This window comes from Lathamus discolor, chromosome 4 (assembly GCF_037157495.1).
Source record: "Lathamus discolor isolate bLatDis1 chromosome 4, bLatDis1.hap1, whole genome shotgun sequence".
Taxonomy (NCBI): Eukaryota; Metazoa; Chordata; class Aves; order Psittaciformes; family Psittacidae; genus Lathamus; species Lathamus discolor.
In genome coordinates, this window is record NC_088887.1 from 17,848,095 (window position 1) to 17,867,116 (window position 19,022).

Below are 19,022 nucleotides of genomic sequence, written 5' to 3' on the forward strand. Positions count from 1 at the left end.
CTTTCATTTCTGCATTGTGGGGAGGGTCAGGTTTGCAAACTGCCACAGACCAAAGCCTTGGCCAGCAAATAAAGTTAGGAAATGCCCTGAAAGTGCCCTGAAATGTAGGTGAAACAGCAGCAGGGAAAGCCAGTGATGTTACGTGTGCTTCTGCAGGGCAGCCTCCCCGAGTCTGCAGGAAATTCAGCCTAGGACTCTCATTTACTGTACCTGATTCAGCTGAAAAAGCAAAAGCCTGGTACAGCAAACAAGTACGTGATAGAAACAATAAGACAAGAGAGAGCAAAGAAAAAGAAACAATCGATTTAATGCTTTCTTCATTTGTATTTAAATACATAAAGATGCCAGTAGAAGGCTCTAGGCACCTTACCACACAATTAACACAACCAAAGAGAAACCAAACTATGCACCACTCCCAAGCAGCATGAAATGATTATCCAGAATGTGCTCTGCCACCTCCCAGAGGAAAAAGAAGACGAGCTCCAGCCCTCCCAGCCTCTCCCTCTAACGGGTGCCATTTGCAGCACACTTGCCCTGCAGACTGCTGCTGGGAAACGGGGATAGCATTCCCTCGAGAGCTGCTGCTGCCCTGCCAGGGTCCCCCACTGCACCCTCTGCCTGTCCATGGGCTGAGGGGACACATGGTGGATGCTCCTAGTGACGGGTGCATGGGAAGGGGATACAACGCACTGCTCTTCTTTCTCTGGTAGTGCTTAGCAGGAAAAACATTGGCTTGCCCAAGTTGACACTGAAGAACATCGCTGGCCCGGGTATAACATGCTGGAAAACTTCTGTGTCTTAATGAACAGAAGGGGGAAAAAAGAAATTATTTCACCAGCAGTTATTTCACCAGCAGGACTGTTACAAGCTCCAGGCCCTTAATGTTGTTAGTGTTTCCCCCACCACCATGCAGCTTGGATTGTTTCTGGTTTCCATTAGTATCTCTTGCCCAATGCTGCAGCTGCACACACACACACACTCACTCCTCTTGCTGCTCATGGGGCTGGGGCTGGGGCTGGAGCTGGAGCTGACAGTCCTGCTGCTGCCAGGCCTCAGCTCAGCGGGGACAGCCAGGCACCCTCCTGCATGCACCCAGCACCCAGCATCAACACCACTGTGTGCACCGGGCTGCACAAGGCAGGGATGCATGTTCTGGGTGTAGTGTCCTCATGCTCGCAGTGTGCCAGCCCCTTGCCCTGCACTGTAGCAGTCGTGTAGGGACTGTAGGGATAGGACAAGGGGTGATGGGTTTAAACTTGAAGAGGGGAAGCTCAGGTTAAATATCAGGAAGAAGTTCTTTACTGTAAGGGTGCTGAGGCACTGGAATGGGTTGCCCAGAGAAGTTGTGAATGCTCTATCCCTGGCAGTGTTGAAGGCCAGGTTGTACAGAGCCTTGGGTGACATGGTTTAGTGTGAGATGTCCCTGCCCATGGCAAGGGCTTGGAACTGGATGGTCAGTTCTAACCCAAACCATTCTGTGATTCTAAATAATGGGCAGAAGTCTGTGCTTGGGTTCTGGTGGGTGAGCATAGTGCTCCAAAGTGAGAGCAGTTTATGTGTCCCTCATGTCCCCTCTCGCCAGCCCCAGTGAAACCCAGCCCGGCCTTTCACCCAGGAGCTCCTGAGATGGTACAGTGCTCCAGGGTGAGTGCAGGGGCAGGCATCAGGCCAGCACAGCAGGTAAGGGATGGGAGATTGCGATGAGCTAGAGGAATGGCATGCATGTGTGTGTGTGATGATCCACAGAAACCTATCAATCAAAGCTGGAGCATACAGCTAGGACCTAGACTAGGAGGGCACAGAGGCTGGGTGCCATGAGTGGGCACAGTAGGGGAATTAAAAGTTCAAACTGAACTGGTGTTTTGTTGCTGATTTTTTCCTGCCCAAATGTCTGTTGTTGTTATCAGGCAAATAAACAACTACAGTTGCTGGAAAAAAGCTCTGCTGCAGTAATGGCTCTCTGCTGTCATCAGCCTGTGCTGCCTGCTCCAGGTTCAGCATGAGCTGGCATCTAGACCATGTAGGTGACTGCAGAGGTACTAGGGGAGAAGGCCAGACTGGCATAATGCTTGGTGCTCTGCACTGCCAGGTCAAAGGGAAGAGCTTACCTGTGTGGGCATAGTAACAACCAGCACATAGCTGGTTCTCGAGACCTCTGGCACATATGGTGTGAAAAGGAGCACAGACTTTTAAGTCATGTGTGAGCCAGGTACAGGAGACTGACATCACCTCCAGCCTGATAGCCTGGCAGAACTTGAAAGCACAAGTAGTCGTGAACCACAGATAGTGGTTTTGCTAAGTTAATCCTTACACTTCCCCAGCTCTGGCTCTGCCCTTATAGCTGACCTCTAACCATCTGCTCTGACAAACACATAAAGTCCTGCAGGATGGAATTACAAAGAAGAGGCTTTCAACACTCCAGTTATTTCCGTTTGTCTTTGGGTTCTCTACGGGTTCACAGTCATGAACCATAGCGATAACCAGAGTGAACCTTATGAAGCAAGGCAGCGTTGCACAGTAGGATAGATCTCTACAGTGACGGGATGACACCTGGTCACAAAGCAATCTTTATGAAAGCTACACCTTGCTCATCTGCCAGGTCAGCCAATGCCTTGAATCTGCGTGGTCCTGCAGCGTTTGCCACCTCAGTGACACAGACACACCTAAGCAGCAGAGAGCTAGCTCTGCTGCTGCTAACTCTGCACACAGGCATAGCAGAGCTGGTGGGACATGAGTCGCTTGGGTCCAGCGCTGCTCCTAATTCCTCAGTTCAGCAGTGTGCTTTCTGTAAAAAGTCTTACCCCTATTTGTGCACAGCTTCAGAAAGGTACCATGCTCCATGGGATCGAGGCCAGAGCTCTGAAGTCTACAGGGCTTCATGGTGCTGCACAGGCATAGTGACTCGAGTCTTCACTGGCACAGGCACCCTTGCACCTTTTGGGTCACAGTGTCAAGATGCCTAGAGGTATCCAGGAGGAGCAGAAGGAGGAATGAGTGACATGGGATTTGTTTCTGGTGTGGGATCCAGAGTGCTCATCCCAAAGTGATCTCAGGAACCTGCGTTAGCACCAGGAATGCCTCAGCACGCACACCCACATACTCCCAGCCAGGCAGTCATCATCCTGCCTCCCCTCAGTGAGCACTGCCTGGCTCCGAGGGTTCTCCTCCAGCTTCCATCAGCTGCCAGAAACACTCCTGCTCTGTTGTTTCTGATAGCCAGAGCTCACATTCAGCAAGCTCCGCCCAGCAATCCTGCGGGAAGGCACACTGAACTCAGGGAGCTGAACACACATCTCCTCCCTCATCCAGCAATTATTTTGCTTCCTCTCCTGCTCTAGATCCCCAGCCTGAATGCGCCTGCTGCCTCGCATGCTGGATGTGGTCCCAGCAGTGCTCAGCCCTGCCTGTCAGCTGGGAGGGCACAGCCACAACATCAGGCATGATCCCTGATGCCGAGCAGCACCCGCTGTCACTGCCTCGACCCACTGGGACCTCGGTGGGACAGGGCTTTCCTAGTTAACATATTCTGTCTGCCCCAAGCCCCACAGACCCATGTGAGCTGCGCATTACTCAGCAAGACCCAGTCCTAACCCCTGTCCCAGCAAGGAAAAGCTGCAGTTACTGTGCTGCCTGCTCAGGGGCAGGCAGTGAGCAGGAGGAGGGGGTCAGGGAAGATCCTGGCAGGCTCTCAGCAGACCCCAGTGGCATGCATGGAGGGGAGAGTGAACCAGAGTGGGTAGCGAGTACATACCAAACCTCTCCTGTCATGGAGGGAAGCTTCTCCTATCAAACATGTAGCCTTGAAATAGAATGGGTGACCTCATCCGGCTCCCAATGTACTCTAAACACTGGTGGGTTGATGTCAAAACTATGCTGCTTAGGACAGAAAAGCCTGGTCCACTTCCAATGTAATCCTGCAGGAATGTCCCCACTGGCTCCAGCGAAGACTGGGTTTGGGCCTGAGGGGAAGAGAAGAGATAGGATGTGGTGCCATGGGGGAGGAATCAACATGCCCTTACCATGTGGCCATTCTCCTGGAGACAGAGATAGCAAAGGGAAAAATCCCCCAAAGAGTCAAACTGACACCTGGAGCTGTCTAGCTGCATAATTCGTTGTCTCTCCAGTATCTGTTGTTTCTACAACAGCAGTGATTAGTGCCCCTGCCAGTGTCAAGGCCTCCTTGTACAAGGCACTAAATAGGTGCAATGAGAAACAGCTCCTGCCCTGAGCAGCTCAACTGAAGAAGAGAACAAGGGCATGGGGAAGGGGGACAGGGATGGGAAATGACCTGCTTATGGTTGCAGGGGCCAGGGAAAGAGCTGGGATCACAGACACAAGTCTCTGCCTCCCTTCTCTCCCTGTCCCCCAGCCCAGCACCCTCAGCAATGCAACCACAGTGACACTCCTCCCCAGCTCTGCACGGCTGCAAAGCTAATTAGCTAGGTCTGTGAATTAGTTAATTTCCAGGAGTGGCTCTTTCATTACAAACAGCACATAGCAGGCATTTTACATCTACAGCTACATGAGCAGCCTCTAAGCCCACAACCCTTTGTCATGGGTAAAAATAGCAAAGAGTCACAGTGCATGGGAAGAGAGTCAAGAATAACGCCGGGCAGGAAAGGAATGATGGAAGCACTGCAAGTTCTGCAGAAGAATGAGGGCTTTGAAAATATCCAATTGCCTCCAGAACCTGACTGTGCTGAACACTTGTTTTGGCACAGCAAGATGGTAAAGAGAGTGGTTCAGGGCTACATGAAGCCATCTCTAACAGTTACTTGGATTCAAACACTTTGGATTCATTACTAAATAGTTAGGGAGCCCATCCTAGCCATATGAACATAGGCTGAGAGAGTTGGGCTTTTTGAACCTGGAGAAGAGAAGGATCTGAGGAGATCTTATAGCAGCTTCCAGTGCCTGAAGAGGGCCTAAAGAAACCCGAAGACAGACCTTTTATAAGGACATGTAGAGACAGGAAAAGGGGGAATGGCTTTAACCTGACAGAGGGGAGGTTGAGAGGAGCTCTTAGGCAGAAGAGCGTCTTCCCTGTGAAGGTGGTGAGGTGCTGGCACAGGGTGCACAGAGCTGTGGCTGCCCCATCCCTGGCAGTGTTCAAGGCCAGGTTGGACACAGGGGCTTGGAGCAACCTGGTCTAGTGGAAGGTGTCCCTGCCTGTGGCAGGGGTTGGGACTGGATGGACTTTAAGGTCCCTTCCACCCAAACCAGTCTGTGGTTCTGTGGTTCTGTGGTTCTATGACTTAAGCTGAACAAGGCCCTTGTGTTTCCACCCCACTGGGGTCCAGAGGACCAGCAATGTGAGAGCTCTAGAAGGGCTCGGGGCCCCAGAGGTGAGGAGGAGGGGAGGAAAAGGATGGCAGCCGAGAGAAGGGAGAGTGGAGATGGGCAACAACTGCAGCTCCCAAGAGTCCCTGTGATGGAGCGATTGGGGATATCAGGGGGAATACATGCTTGGGGAAGGGGGATGAGAGGCTGCAGGAGGGACACACAGAGGAGGGGCAGCTCTGCTCTTAAGCACATCTATGCTGGGCCAGGTCAAAGCTCAGGGCAGCCCATAGCCTGCCTCTGACTGGTGTGAGCAGGAGATGCTGGAAGAGCAGCAAGCACAGGGTCAGGTGAGTGGCCTTGCCACTGCCTGTCCCCAAAGCCTGAGCTGTGGCTGCTTGCCTGCAGCTGGGATGGCAGTGGATACACAGCATGTTCATACTGGGCACTGAATGAACCCAAGCGGGGCTGGGGTGCTGCAAAAGGGAGTGTTGCTGTGCAGGGGTGGTGTACAACCTGCATGGAGTGACTGTAAGTTCAGTGGGGGTTGTTTCTGTGGCAGGGAGATGGAGAGGGATGGATAAAGCATGGGCAAGCTTTGGGAAGTGGGCAAGAGGGAGGTGGAGAAGGTATTTTAGAAAATAATGGGAGAGATTAGGAATGAAGGAAAAGGAGATTGGTAGGTCTCTAGAAAATAACGCAGTAGGGAAGGAGTAGGTAGTGATAGGTGGTGGTGGAAGAACAAAGCAGAATAAAGGAGAGGTGGTGTGAGAAAGAGAATGGCTGAAATGAGAGACTGAAATAATGGTCATCCCTCACAGAACCCTCAGACATCCTTCAAAAGGGAAGTGACAAAGAGGAAAAATGGAAGGAACCCCAACATAAAACACAAGGGGAAGAAGTGGGTACTGTTTTATCATCAAATTTAAAGTGATATTGGCATGCAAGAACCCAGTGATTGAAAACCACGGGCAGGATGGCAAAATTCCCTAACAGTGCTTGCACACCACAGACAAAATAACCAGGGGATGCAAGGACTGCATGTTAAATTGGGGTGATCCCCAGAAGAATGGCCCACCACCTTTTCTGCTGTGTTTTTGTGCAGGGCCTGTTGTCCAGGCATTGATCCAACTGAGGCAGAAAACCCTGTGTCAGTACCCCCTGGCTCTGCATCCTGCTGGGGAATGCTGCTGCCCTGCATGTGAGGGCGCCAGCCTCGGGAAGCGCAGGAATCCTGCCTGTGGGGAGCCAGGGCACTGAAAACACTGGGCTGCTTTGAATATTATAGAATCATAGAATAGTATAATTAGGGTTGGAAAGGACCTCAAGATCATCCAGTTCCAACCCCCCTGCCATGGGCAGGGACACCTCACACTAAATCATCCCACACAAGGCTTCATCCAACCTGGCCTTGAACACCGCCAGGGATGGAGCATTCACAACCTCCCTGGGCAACCCATTCCAGTGCCTCACCACCCTAACAGGAAAGAATTTCCTCCTTATATCCAATCTAAACTTCCCCTGTTTAAGTTTGAACCCATTACCCCTTGTCCTGTCACTACAGTCCCTGACGAAGAGTCCCTCCCCATCATCCCTATAGGCCCCCTTCAGGTACTGGAAGGCTGCTATGAGGTCCCCACGCAGCCTTCTCTTCTCCAGGCTGAACAGCCCCAACTTCCTCAGCCTGTCTTCATACGGGAGGTGCTCCAGTCCCCTGATCATCCTCGTGGCCCTCCTCTGGACTTGTTCCAACAGTTCCATGTCCTTTTTATGTTGAGGACACCAGAACTGCACACAATACTCCAGGTGAGGTCTCACAAGAGCAGAGTAGAGGGGCAGGATCACCTCCTTCGACCTGCTGGTCATGCTCCTTTTGATGCAGCCCAGGATACGGTTGGCTTTCTGGGCTGCGAGCGCACACTGAAGCCAGCTCATGTTCATTTTCTCATCGACCAGCACCCCCAAGTCCTTCTCTGCAGGGCCGCTCTGAATCTCTTCTTTGCCCAACCTGTAGCTGTGCCTGGGATTGCTCCGACCCAGCTGTAGGACCTTGCACTTGTCATGGTTGAACTTCATGAGGTTGGCCTCAGCCCACCTTACAAGCGTGTCAAGGTCTCTCTGGATGGCATCCCTTCCCTCCAGCGTATCAACCGAACCACACAGCTTGGTGTCATCGGCAAACTTGCTGAGGGCGCACTCAATCCCACTGTTCATGTCAGCAATGAAGATGTTAAACAAGACCGGTCTTCTCACCTTGGGTGCTCTGCCTTTCACCTACACTGAAGGCTTAAAGCAGTCACAGGGAACAGCAAAAACACCACTTAGGATCTAATGGGGCTCCCCAGGATAAGCGCAACACTTAAAGAGAGGAATCCAAACACCATGTGCTTGTGGTTTTTGCTCCAGGGCTCCAATGCTCCTGCAAGGGTATTAAAATCCGTTTTTCCCTACAACTTACCTTTTAATATTACAAGCTGTTTGGGCTGGAAAACATGACTTGGGAAGAGTCCGTGGGCATCTTGCTGAACAGAGAGGAGAGCAGCAAACATCAGAGAACAGAAATCATGTCCCTTGTCATACAGACACCAACTAGGAAGACCAGCCTGGAGCTGCTCTGGAGGAGGTCTTGGGCAGAGGAGGGTTTGTGTGCTCTGCCACATGCAGTGGGTTTCTTCACTGAGGGGATCAAATGCATCATTTACAGCTGTCATTATCAAAGCCAATCTGGTTTTATTGGTCAAACTGGGGAAATCTCCCGAGTGCTTGTAATGCTAAAATAAGATCTTGTTCACTAGGGGTTGTGCAGAGCCGCCTCTTTCCACGCCTATTTTGTTAGCAAGGGATTAACTAGGAGTGTTGACATTTCAGTTGTTGTCACGGCGCATTGGAGGCTGAGTGTACATTAATTACAAGGCAGTATGGCTCTGGGTCTCAAAGCTGATTTCACCAGGAGAAGGGACAGAGGGCTGGCTGTGAGAGGGGTCGGACCTACAGCATGCTCCAGCAGGGATTTCATGGGGGCAGATCAGGGGACAGCAGTAGAGAGTCCTGTGCTACAGAGGCAGCCTCAGCTAACAGCATATTACAGTGACGGGGGCAGTGTACAGTGATCACAACTACTGCCATTTCAGGTACCCTGCTGATGAAGGCAGGCAGCCAGGAAGCCACCATCATCCTGGCCGGTATCAGCACCAGGGTGTCAGCAGGGCCAGGTCAGTGGTTGTCCCCCTGCACCAGGCACTGGTGAGGCTGCACCTTGAATCCTGTGTTCAGCTCTGGGCCCCTCACTACAAGAGAGACATTGAGGTGCTGGAGCAGGGCCAGAGAAGGGCTGTGGAGCTGGTGCAGGGCCTGGAGCATAAGTGGGGTGGGGAATGGCTGAGGGACCTGGGAGGATTTAGTCTGGAGAAGAGAAGGCTCGGGGGGACCCTATCGCTCTCTACAACCGCCTGACAGGAGGATGGAGACAGGAGGGGGCTGGGCTCTGCTCCCAAGGAACAAGGGGTGGGACAAGAGGAAATGGCCTCAAGCTGCAGCAAAGGAGGTTTAGACAGAGATGAGGAGCAATCCTTCCCCAGAGGGTGCTCAGCCATTGGAGCAGGCTGCCCAAGGCAGTGGTGGAATCACTGTCCTTGGAAGTGTTCAAACCCCATGTAGATGAGGCCCTCATTGACATGGGTTAGTGGTGGCCTTGGCAGTGCTGGGGAATGGTTGGACTTGATGATCTTGAAGGTCTTTTCCAACCTGGTTGATTCTATGGTTCTGTGATCTTTTCACGTTTGAGGAACTGACCACTTACTGAAGATCTCTGATTACAGAGCCACATCTACTGCCAAAAGCAACAAGGAAGGGGAAAATTAAAAAAAAAAAAAAAAGGAGAAAGAATGATGCCACTTGAGTGAGTTGGTGTGCACTCCTGGTGCCTGGATGGCAGGTAGCATTCCGGGCGTGCTCTTCTTTCCTCCTGAAAGGTCATCCCATCAGTATCCAGGCTGGGCATCTCAGGTGGCTCTGAACCAAACCAGCTCGAAATACCAGTACATCCATCCCGCAGATCTCATTCACGCTGGATTTCAAATTTCCTGATGACCCGAAGAGGCACAGGCAGAAATTCGCAGTTTCATTACTGTCCCGGTATCTTCCAGCCCGCATGCAGCCAAGGCACCGCCCCAGGGAAGCGGTGCCCGTGTGCAGGGACACACGGCGGGGCAGGGACACGCTCCGGCGCAGCCGCTCGGCTCCATTCCTTGCAGTGGGCTGCAGAGGGCGGAGGGCTGGAGGCGGGGCAGAGACACCGGGCAGGGCAGGGGCAGCGGCGGGAGATGGAGCAAGGGACCGACATACAGGGGTGGGGGGGGGGGGCACAGCAGTAACCACACCCAAAGCGGGAGAAATAGGGAAAAGGAGGGAAAAGGAGAGGGAAATAAAACGGAAAGGAGGGAAACGGGGGGAAAGGGGTGAGGGGTACGCGGGGCGGGGGCCCCCAGCTCGGGCGCCCGGCACCGGCGGCTGGTGGCGTTACCTCGCCTGCCCCCTGCCGGCCGCGGCGGGCTGCGGCACCGCCGCACCCCCCCCTCCATCCCGGGGAGCCCCGCCGGGCCGGGCCCGCCCCGCCGCAGGCACTCTGCGGCCTTGCCCCGCGCCTCAGCTCCCCGGCCCCGGCCCCGGCCCCGCCGCTTCCTGCCTCCTCGCCCCGTAGCGTGTGCTGCCCGCTGGGGCTGCGGCAGGCGCAGGGCTGGCCGCCCTTCTACTGCAGCGCCGGCTGTCTCTCCAGAGCACTGGCTGCAAACTGCTGCCCTGACCAGCAGCACAGTAAAGGGACTGGGTGAACAGGAGCCCTGGTTACTCAACGAGGGAACGTTTTAGATGGACAAGGCCTTCCTCAGTGGCAGCAGAATGGAAAGCCAGCGTTTCCCAAGGCACTTGGAGGGCTAATGCATCCCTTTCCTTACGCAGACGATGTAGCATCACTACCAGAGCGATAAAGGGGTTGCCTGAGGAGCATGCACTTAAGCTCGCAGCCTGAATAAGTGGCACACCTCAGCCTATCCCGTGCCTTTGCTCTCAGCATATGGAACGCAAGGATGGTCCATGGGATCACCCCATGGGATAAGGGCCGTGAAGCCCCAGCAAGGGCCTTGGGCACTGCGGTGAGAAAGGCCACCAGAACTGTGCAGGTCTTACCCCTGCCTCAGGGGAGAGGGGCATCTTCGCTTACAGGGCTAACACTGGGTGGCCAAGGTGTCATTACCCGAACAGTACAGGCTTCATGCATTTTCAGTTTTTTTTTCCCCCCTGTGTAAGGGACCCCCTCATTCTTCCTCCTCTTCCTCCTCAGTTGCCCTTGGGAAGTACTGGGAGCCCGTGTGCTGAGTGCCGGGCACAACAGCAGCAGCAGGGTGGTTAGCTGCCCCCTGAGGCCCTCCTGCCTGGGTGCAAAGTGGAGAAGGCAGCTGCCTGTTCACAGTGGGAGGATGCAAATTAGCCTTCTGGGAATGCCGACCCGCTAATTCCCCTGCAGCTCCGGAGCAGGGAGCGGAGAGATCTCCAGCTGAGGAAAACAACCAGGAAGGCGAGTATCTGCCATTTCCTAAGGGGAAAGGATTCAGAGGAGAGCTGTCTGAGTCTATTAACTGATTGCCTGTTCCTGTGGAGAGATAGTGGCACACCGGTTTACTTCAAATAGTTTGTTTCCATCTCTAATACCACCTTCAAGCACTCAAACCCAGTCACATAAAACTCCCTCCCTGCTACCTTCTACAGCGTGTCTCTCACCAGCGATTTGATTTTCATAACGGGCAACCCGAAGCGGGGTTTGCAGTCAGTGAAAACCGCGTCCATTTGCATGGTTGCATAATCATGTTATACAGGTATCTTCCAGGCGCTGGAGAGCAGAGACAGAGACAGAGAAAGTGGGATGCCAGGAGCGGGTGCTAAAAGCCAGATCTCTCAATGAGATCAAGGAAGAGATGTGAAGTCAGTCAGATGGAGAAACGTCTGGATAGCTCTCCCAAACAGTGAGAGTCGCAGGCTGAGCTCGGAACATAAACAAAGCGAGCTGTTTCTGGGGGTTGGGCTAGGTTTTGTGTAAACTCTGTTTCCTCTTCCATCATTGAAACCGGATGACAAGAACAGCCTGTAGCCAGGATCCTTTGCCTCTCTGCTGTGGGCTTACACAGAGCTGAATTCCCAGGGCGGTCAGGCCAGGACCTTTCACCAACATCATATTCGCTGCAGAGGGAAAGAAAAATTGCTCACATCCGTTCTGCTGAATGAGAAGCTGAAGCCAAGCATCACTGAGGAGCAGTATTATGTATTCCAGAACACACGTTTCCCTCTTACTAAATGGCAATTTACCACCACTGGCAATATTCCCTTTTGGATTCCCCAGTGGCGGTTGATTAGCCCAAGCTGGGGTCACCAGGGACCGCAGCCCTCTGAGACGTTAAAAATTGCTCGAAACATAAATGGTAATAAACCAAAATTGCAGATTTTCACAGAAATAAAATATTCTCTGAAACAAAGGAAACCAAAACAAGGCAAGTGTAGCACATCCTTTCTAAGGATGAGAAATTAATTTTGAAACCTAACATCATCCATTCACTTTCCCGTTATCCTGAAATTCCCTCCTTTACTCCGTCATTTGTTCTGATGTCAGTCGCATGAGAACATGTCCACAAACATTTCATGGTCCGCTGTGTAACTCAAGTGCTTCTGTGAAATTCTTTAAATCTAGGACATTTACCCATCCAAGCCATTTGAAATGTTTAACCATCTGAAGGATTTCTCAGCTGCTTCCTCGAGTGTGAAGTCAAACATCTCCCATCTCTCCAAAAGGGAGAGTGGGAGGACATGTTTTTTACATGTTGTACCTCCTTGCCTCGTTTGCACAGTCTGATTTCTTGCTCCTGGAGTAAGAAAAGAATACACTATTTAAAGGAGATCTATCCTCAGCCAGAGAGGACAAGGGAGCAACAGGTGCCCACTCTAAATTGTCTTACCCCTAGGTGCAAAGCTGTCATCACCAGCCCTGAACCTGTTACATGGAATAAAAGGCTAATGTGAGAGGCACAAGAGAGCCTTCCCCCTGCAGCATATGGCAGCGGGAGCCTGCAGTGTTTCCGGTGGCATGAAGGGCAACTGCCGGGGCCTGCCTCCCCTTTAATGCTTGGGCCTTTTTGCAGCACTTGGGAAGTGTGAAGAGGCAACAGGCGCAACGCAAACCTGTCCCGCTTTGCTCAGACTGAATTCCTCAACATGTGGTGTTTCATGTGAGTGGGATAGCTGTCAGACTCTTGAGGACATGTCTTCAGTGGGCTCAGGCTGCTCAGAAGATCCCAGATTCCTCCTCCAAGCCAGGCAGCTCCTGGTTAGCCATCTCTGTTCCACATTCTGACTGCTGCTATTGCACTGCATTTATTTGTACCTCTGTGCTCAACATAGACACAGCTCTGCTAAGTGCATCTCCTTTCACATCCTCACCACAGAATCCCAGGAGAAGCACCTAAACCTCCCAGGGGCTGTGAACAGTGGGACTGAAAAGGAAGCTGAGAGGGACATGTCCGTAGTGTGCACTGCCGTGGAGGGGAGGGGTACCTCAGTTACCTACAAATGAGCTCATTCAGGCTTTGGAAGCAGACTGGGAGCTCTGGAAGCAGACTGGGAGGTACATAGAGATGCTGCTTGCAGCTGCAAAGCCACCTGACATAAAACACGATTCATTTAACACTGGAAAGAATGGCTAACTTACAGATTTTACAGGAAGCAAGATACTGCAAACCCATTGCTTGAGATGTAAGGCACCAAACTGTCTGCAACATAAAGATGAGCAGGACCTTTGTATCAAGTTTCCTACTTTCTGACTGGAACATCAAAAGGAAGATGGAGATGTTTTTTTTTTTTTTCATTATGAAAATGCTCCCTTTTGGCCTGGACAGTGCCACATACATCTTATACACTGAAACAGGGATCACAAACTAAATAGGGGAAAGCTCCAAGCAGGACTCAGTGAACCTGAAGCGTTTTTTGAAGCTTTTTTGAAGCTGCTACAAAGAGCTAACATCCCTGCAAACTCATACCATGCCCCATTCAAAGGGGGTGGCCTGAAGTTGCAGAGGGCAGAATTAGGATGGGAAGTTTATTTATTTTGCTTCTGCTGCATTTGTGGCTGAGCTTGCTTCTGGATGGCACCTGTGAATCTGCACCCCCAGGAACCACCAGGAGCCTTGGCTCCACTAAGGAGCAGGCTCACTCAAATCAAACCATGATTTATGTGCGGAGCAGCTTTTGCTGCAGCAGCAGTCTGGGCAGGAGAGCTCCGGTAGCACCCAGGTGCTGAGCTGTTATGAACTGTTGATGGCTAAGGCTGACATTAGGAGAGTACGTACCAAGGCACTCACCAAGCCACACACCCATAGAAATCCTTCCCACTGCAAACTAGCCATGCTGTTCATGACACACAAGTAGTGTAAACACCAGAAGACAGGTACAAAGTCATAGGCCACGAGAGCCAGTAGGACAGACTCCATGCCAGTTAAGTCAGTGAATCAGAGCTGCATGGTGCGGCCAGCAGAAGAAATGGTTTTCATGTTTCAGGAGCATTCACTAGTGTAGCTGGAACAGAGGCAGGCAAATAGCAAATGTCTGTAAGACAAACTGCCAAGGGAATAACACTTGGGTGTACTGGATCAGCTGTAAAATTGAGTACTTTCCTCATCAGCGTCGCTGCAAAGATGACCAAACCAAGAGGAAGAGTAACACCTGAAGGGACAGTTGGTGTGGAAAGCCTAGGAAAACAAACACCATTGTCAAGGTTGGATTTCCCATTTATGCAAAGATTTGGTTTTAATCTACTTGCAAAAAGGATGCAAAACACTAATCAGTGTGTAGACAGTGGGAGTGTCCTGTGGAAAAAAAACAACCCTTAGCTTTTCTAAAGAAGTTTCCAAACAATGGGATAGATCTCCTTCAAAGTGACATTTAATCAGAAGAAAGGAATGGAACTACTCAGATTTAGTAAGGAAGTGATCCTATTGTTCTAATGTTATTTTGTTTTACTGATGTTATGAGAAATTGGCTCTCTGTGGTTTGGATTTTTCCAGACTGGCACAGGACAGATAAAACAAATGAAGAATGCCAGTAGGACTATAAATGGAATAAAACTGTAGTTTCTACACTTAGTTGTGCCTGTATCTCACATACCAGGACAAAACCAAAAAGGCAACAGGGGAGCTGTGTTGCTATGTTGACATGGACTTGGGGCTAAGAGTATGTGTTAGTAAATTTAGGGAAAGTTACAGTCCAGAGTACTGTAAACCCTGGGAAGAAAGGGAATGCCATAGTTCTGGAAATGCAGAGCTAAGGGCATACAAACACCCCGTGATTTTCATGTTGGCCAAGAGCATGGCTATAATTATGTGCTTTTGATATTTGGAGCTGAGGATGCTGCCACCACTACGATTCCGCAGAGCTGTGTGAATCCATCTCTGCATTTTCAGGTATCTCCATCTTACATTTAACCTTGAGCCTGAATTGCAAAATTTGGTGGTACATCAAGTAATTCCTTTCACCCACCCACGACAGTTTTATATGAAGTTTACATTTCCATCTTCATCAATGTATTTTCCAAACCTCTTCCATAATTTAAACATTTGAATATTCCCAAGGATGTGCATTTCATACGAGATGAGTTCTGCCATGTCAAAGATCTCATGCTCACCGATTCCACGTTATCTCAATAAATACATGCATGGGTATTTATTTTACTTAACCTTAAAGCAAAGCAGCTCAGCTTTGTTGTGTAGATGATCCTTGTATTTTCTTGGTTTTGTGAATTTGTATACAGATAAACAACACTCAGGATCTGACATTTCACTTTGATTGCAAGTTGCTGTAATTAAGAACCAAAGCTTTATGAATTTTAATCATCAGCTGTAAGTGGTACATTATCTCTAGTTCACAATGAAAGCAATCAAGTGGACAAGATATTTTTAGAGACATTACTGTGGTAATATTACATTAAGTAGTGGTTAGTACACTATTTTCACACCCAGTGATTTCACACGTTAATGCGGCTATAGATCAGCATTAATGACAAGAGAATGTTATTTTTCAAGTAGTATGAGAAGGGTGGTTAAAAGAGCTACTGGGGATTTACAGTTCAGCAGCAGGAGGGGCACCAGCAGGGCTGCAGCTGAAGATGCTCCAGCAGTGGGGGCTGCTTCCACTTCTCCTGGAGTCCGAGACAGAAGCCCTCTTTGTCCTGAGTGGATATGGATTAAGACAGGGGCAACATTTTCTCCCTGGTTCTTGGGAGGGAAAGGACAGGAGAGGAGAGCAAGGCAAAGCATCCCGATGCTGGCACTTAACCCCAGAGCTGATGGGATAAATCACATACTACATCTCGCCCAAGGCCACCACTTCAGCAACACAACACTCCCATTTCAGGGAGTGCACAGTGAAGAGCAAATCTGGGACACCCTATGGCTTAAAGGAAAAAAAGGCAGGGAGTCTGGCACATTTTAGTGTCACTCTACGCTACTCCATGTGGATAGAACAACACTGTCTAGATAAACCTGTAAATACAGACAGCTCTTCTTTCAAGGCAGGAGGGAGTAACGCATGAAGAACATGGCCCGAAAGGAGTGCACTTAAGGTACTGTTGTGCTGATGAAGGATACCAGTTCATCAAAAAATTGTTTGCCTGAAACTAGGGCTAATGCGAAACATTGTTCTGGAAAGGAGAAATTCTTCCTTCTCCCTGGTGTCTTAAATCTGGGATAATAGGAAAAACTCCAGCAGCCTCACCCCAGACCTGCAGGCCGTTTTATTTTACTGCAGAGGTCCTATGAGTAGGGCAGGGCTGGGGTTCAGAGAGCTCAGCAGCTAGTTGTACCAGAGGGAGATGCTACATTGTTTGTGTGTCACAGTGCAGGCAGTGTTGTCACTGCATCTTGGATTCTGTTGGAAAACCCCTCAGAGAAAGCCAGTTCAGCTCCACAGAAGGCAGAACTCAGAGCCTAACACTTCTGCAGCCAGAACTTGCTGATAGCCAGCACCATGGCAGCACTTTGCAATTCCAGTTCAAACCACCTGGTTGGGCAGGCCAGCTGTTGGCAACAGAAAATGTATATGGTATCCAGATGCAGTGACATAATGGCCTCTTCTGCTACTCTGCCTCACACAGCAGTTACATCCCAATAACAGGCCAGTCCTCAAATTCAGTCAAGAATTATCGGATGCTAGTATAGAAAGATTGGACCTTTACTGCTCTGTGATATAGAGAAGCATTATGGACATACCAATAAAACTTTATGTACATGTTAACATGTAAACATGTTAAAATGTTTGCCTTCTTACTGTTGTGATAGGGTAACCCACAGAACAACCTGAAGTTGGAGCACAAAGAGAGCTCCAGGTTCTGCACCCCAAAGTAAGAGAGGAGTGCTACATTTGAGCAATAAGTAATGCTCTCTGACTTACTCATAAACTGAAGAATTATTTCTTTCTTAGGATGTTATAGATGCCTTCAGAAAGCAGCATTTAACTACGTATCAGGGCCTATCGAACAGACTATATTTACACAGGTGTCTCTGCAGTGAACACAAAGACTGTGCAACTTGGAAAAAAAGGATGTTGAAATAAGAAATAGGACAGGAAAAGGTCTGCCTGAGAAGCTGAGAAAAATACACACTGTTAATATACCTTACAGAAAAATCCAATATGCTGTTTGCTCATTGCATGGCTTGTTTTGAAGCTTTGCTGGGTTGTTTCTATGTGGAGAAGAAATCAGTTGCAATAGCAAAATGCTTTTTTGATACACAAACTCTGTCTTCCATTCCAGTGCCACTGCTCTAAACACTGTGGAAATGCACAAAGACAGACAGTTTCCCTGTACAAAAACTGGAATGTGCCTTTGGAGCAAGTGCTCTCTTTTGTCCTTCGCCAGGTGATGCTCCCAGCTCTTCCCATGGACCTTTCTGACAGCAGCTCTACATCTCCCCATCCCCTGTTTTTTCAAACAGGTTGTTTGAAACTAATGGTACCCTGTGTCAGGGCTGTGGCTTGGGGCATCAGCTTCATAACTGTTATCTCCCACTATGCGAAAGAAAATGCAATTGCTTCATCGTTAGGTCAGAATGGGGATGGTTTGCATATTCATCTCTACCTGTAATTAAAATCATAATGATAGTGTCCTGGGTTTAGCAGTGGCAGTCGTAACAGTAACTATAACAGTAAAGAATGTATAATGGAGAGAAAGCTTCCTTATGTATCCAAACCTGTTCATATAGAAAGGTCTGCACTTAAATTGCATAGGGCTTTCTTTACTGCCTCTTTTTGCCTTTCCAGAGTTAGCTATGTGTAAATGCTAATTTGGCATATTGTAAATGCTAATTGTAAATGCTAATTGTAAATGCTAATTTGGCAATAACTAATTTGGCAATAACTAATTTGGCAATAACTAATTTGGCATCAGTTGGCACATGTACAGGTGTCTCTGCTAAGTGTGAGAGACACAGGAAACAGGCACCTTTCTCTCATTCCCTTACACCAAAATGCAGTTTCCTTCTTTGGAATTCTGTGCAAGCTGGAACTCAAGTCAGTGCCCTGTTTATGATGGTGCCACACATGGGTGCTTCAGAGGAACATGTAAGAGTGTCCCCAGGAATCACAAAATCATTGAGGTGGGAAGAGACCTCTGAAAATTGTGTGGTCCAATCCTAGTCAAAGCAGGGTCAAGTAGAACAGGTTTCTTAGGGCTGTATCCAGTCAGATTTGTTAATATCTTTGTGGACAGAGACTCTACAACCTCTCTGGACAGCCCATTCAAGTGTTCAACCCCTCATCACACTAAAAGAAAAAAGGGGGTAAAAAGTGTTTTCTGATGTTCACACAGAACTTCTTGTGTTTCAGCTTGTGCCTGTTGCCTCTTGTCCTTTCTCTATATACCATGGGGAAAAGTCTGGCTCTGTCTTCTTTACAGGCATTTGTACACATTGATAAGATCCCTCTGAGCCTTCTCTTCTCCAGGCTGAACAGTCCCAGCCTTCTCAGCCTTTTCCCATATAAGACATGCTCCAAGCCCTTAGTCATTTTTTGGCCCTTTGCTGGGCTTGTTCCAGTAGCCCGTGTCTGTCATGTACTGGGGTGCTCAGTACAGGACACCACTCCAGATGTGCCTCAGCAGTGCTGACCAGAGGGGAAGGATCACCTCCCTCCACCTGCTGGTGATGCTTTTCCTAGTGCAGCCCTATTGGCTGCCTTTGTCACAAGGTGACATTGATGGGTCACGTTCAACTTGGAGTCCGCCAGAACCCACAGGTCCTTCTCTGCACAGCTGCTTTCCAGCCTCTCAGCCCTGGCCTGCACTGGTGGCATGGGGTTATTCCTGCCCAGGGAGAGAGCTTGGCATTTCCCTTTGTTGAATTTCATGAGGCTCCTGTTAGCCTATTTCTCATGCCTGTTGAGGTCCCTTTGATCAGCAGCACAAACACTTGGAATAATCTGCCTTCTGTGGAGTGTTCTTCCTGATACCAAAAAGTTACAGGCTGGTTTAAATCTTGAAGGTGCAAGGCATCATTGCCTCAAAAAATTCAAGCACTCCTCTTGGTCATTTGAATGTGTAAGCACCCTCTGAAGTATGTCTGAGAAGTGCTTAGCTACACTCAGATCAATGTACCACCAGTATGAGATCACTGTATGACTGAAAAGTCAAAAGCATCAAATCATGAGAGCTTTTTTCC

General features: G+C 49.7%; 1 long non-coding RNA gene across 1 annotated transcript; it reads right to left on the minus strand.

Annotated features, from left to right (window-relative positions):
- Nucleotides 1–288: 288 nt before the first annotated feature.
- On the minus strand, nt 289–2,954 carry LOC136012576 (uncharacterized). The gene is made up of 2 exons (XR_010611832.1): nt 2,802–2,954; nt 289–797 (listed from the first exon to the last, which is right to left on the minus strand). It is a non-coding gene; the product is annotated as an uncharacterized LOC136012576 (long non-coding RNA).
- Between the last annotated feature and the right edge of the window lie 16,068 nt (nt 2,955–19,022).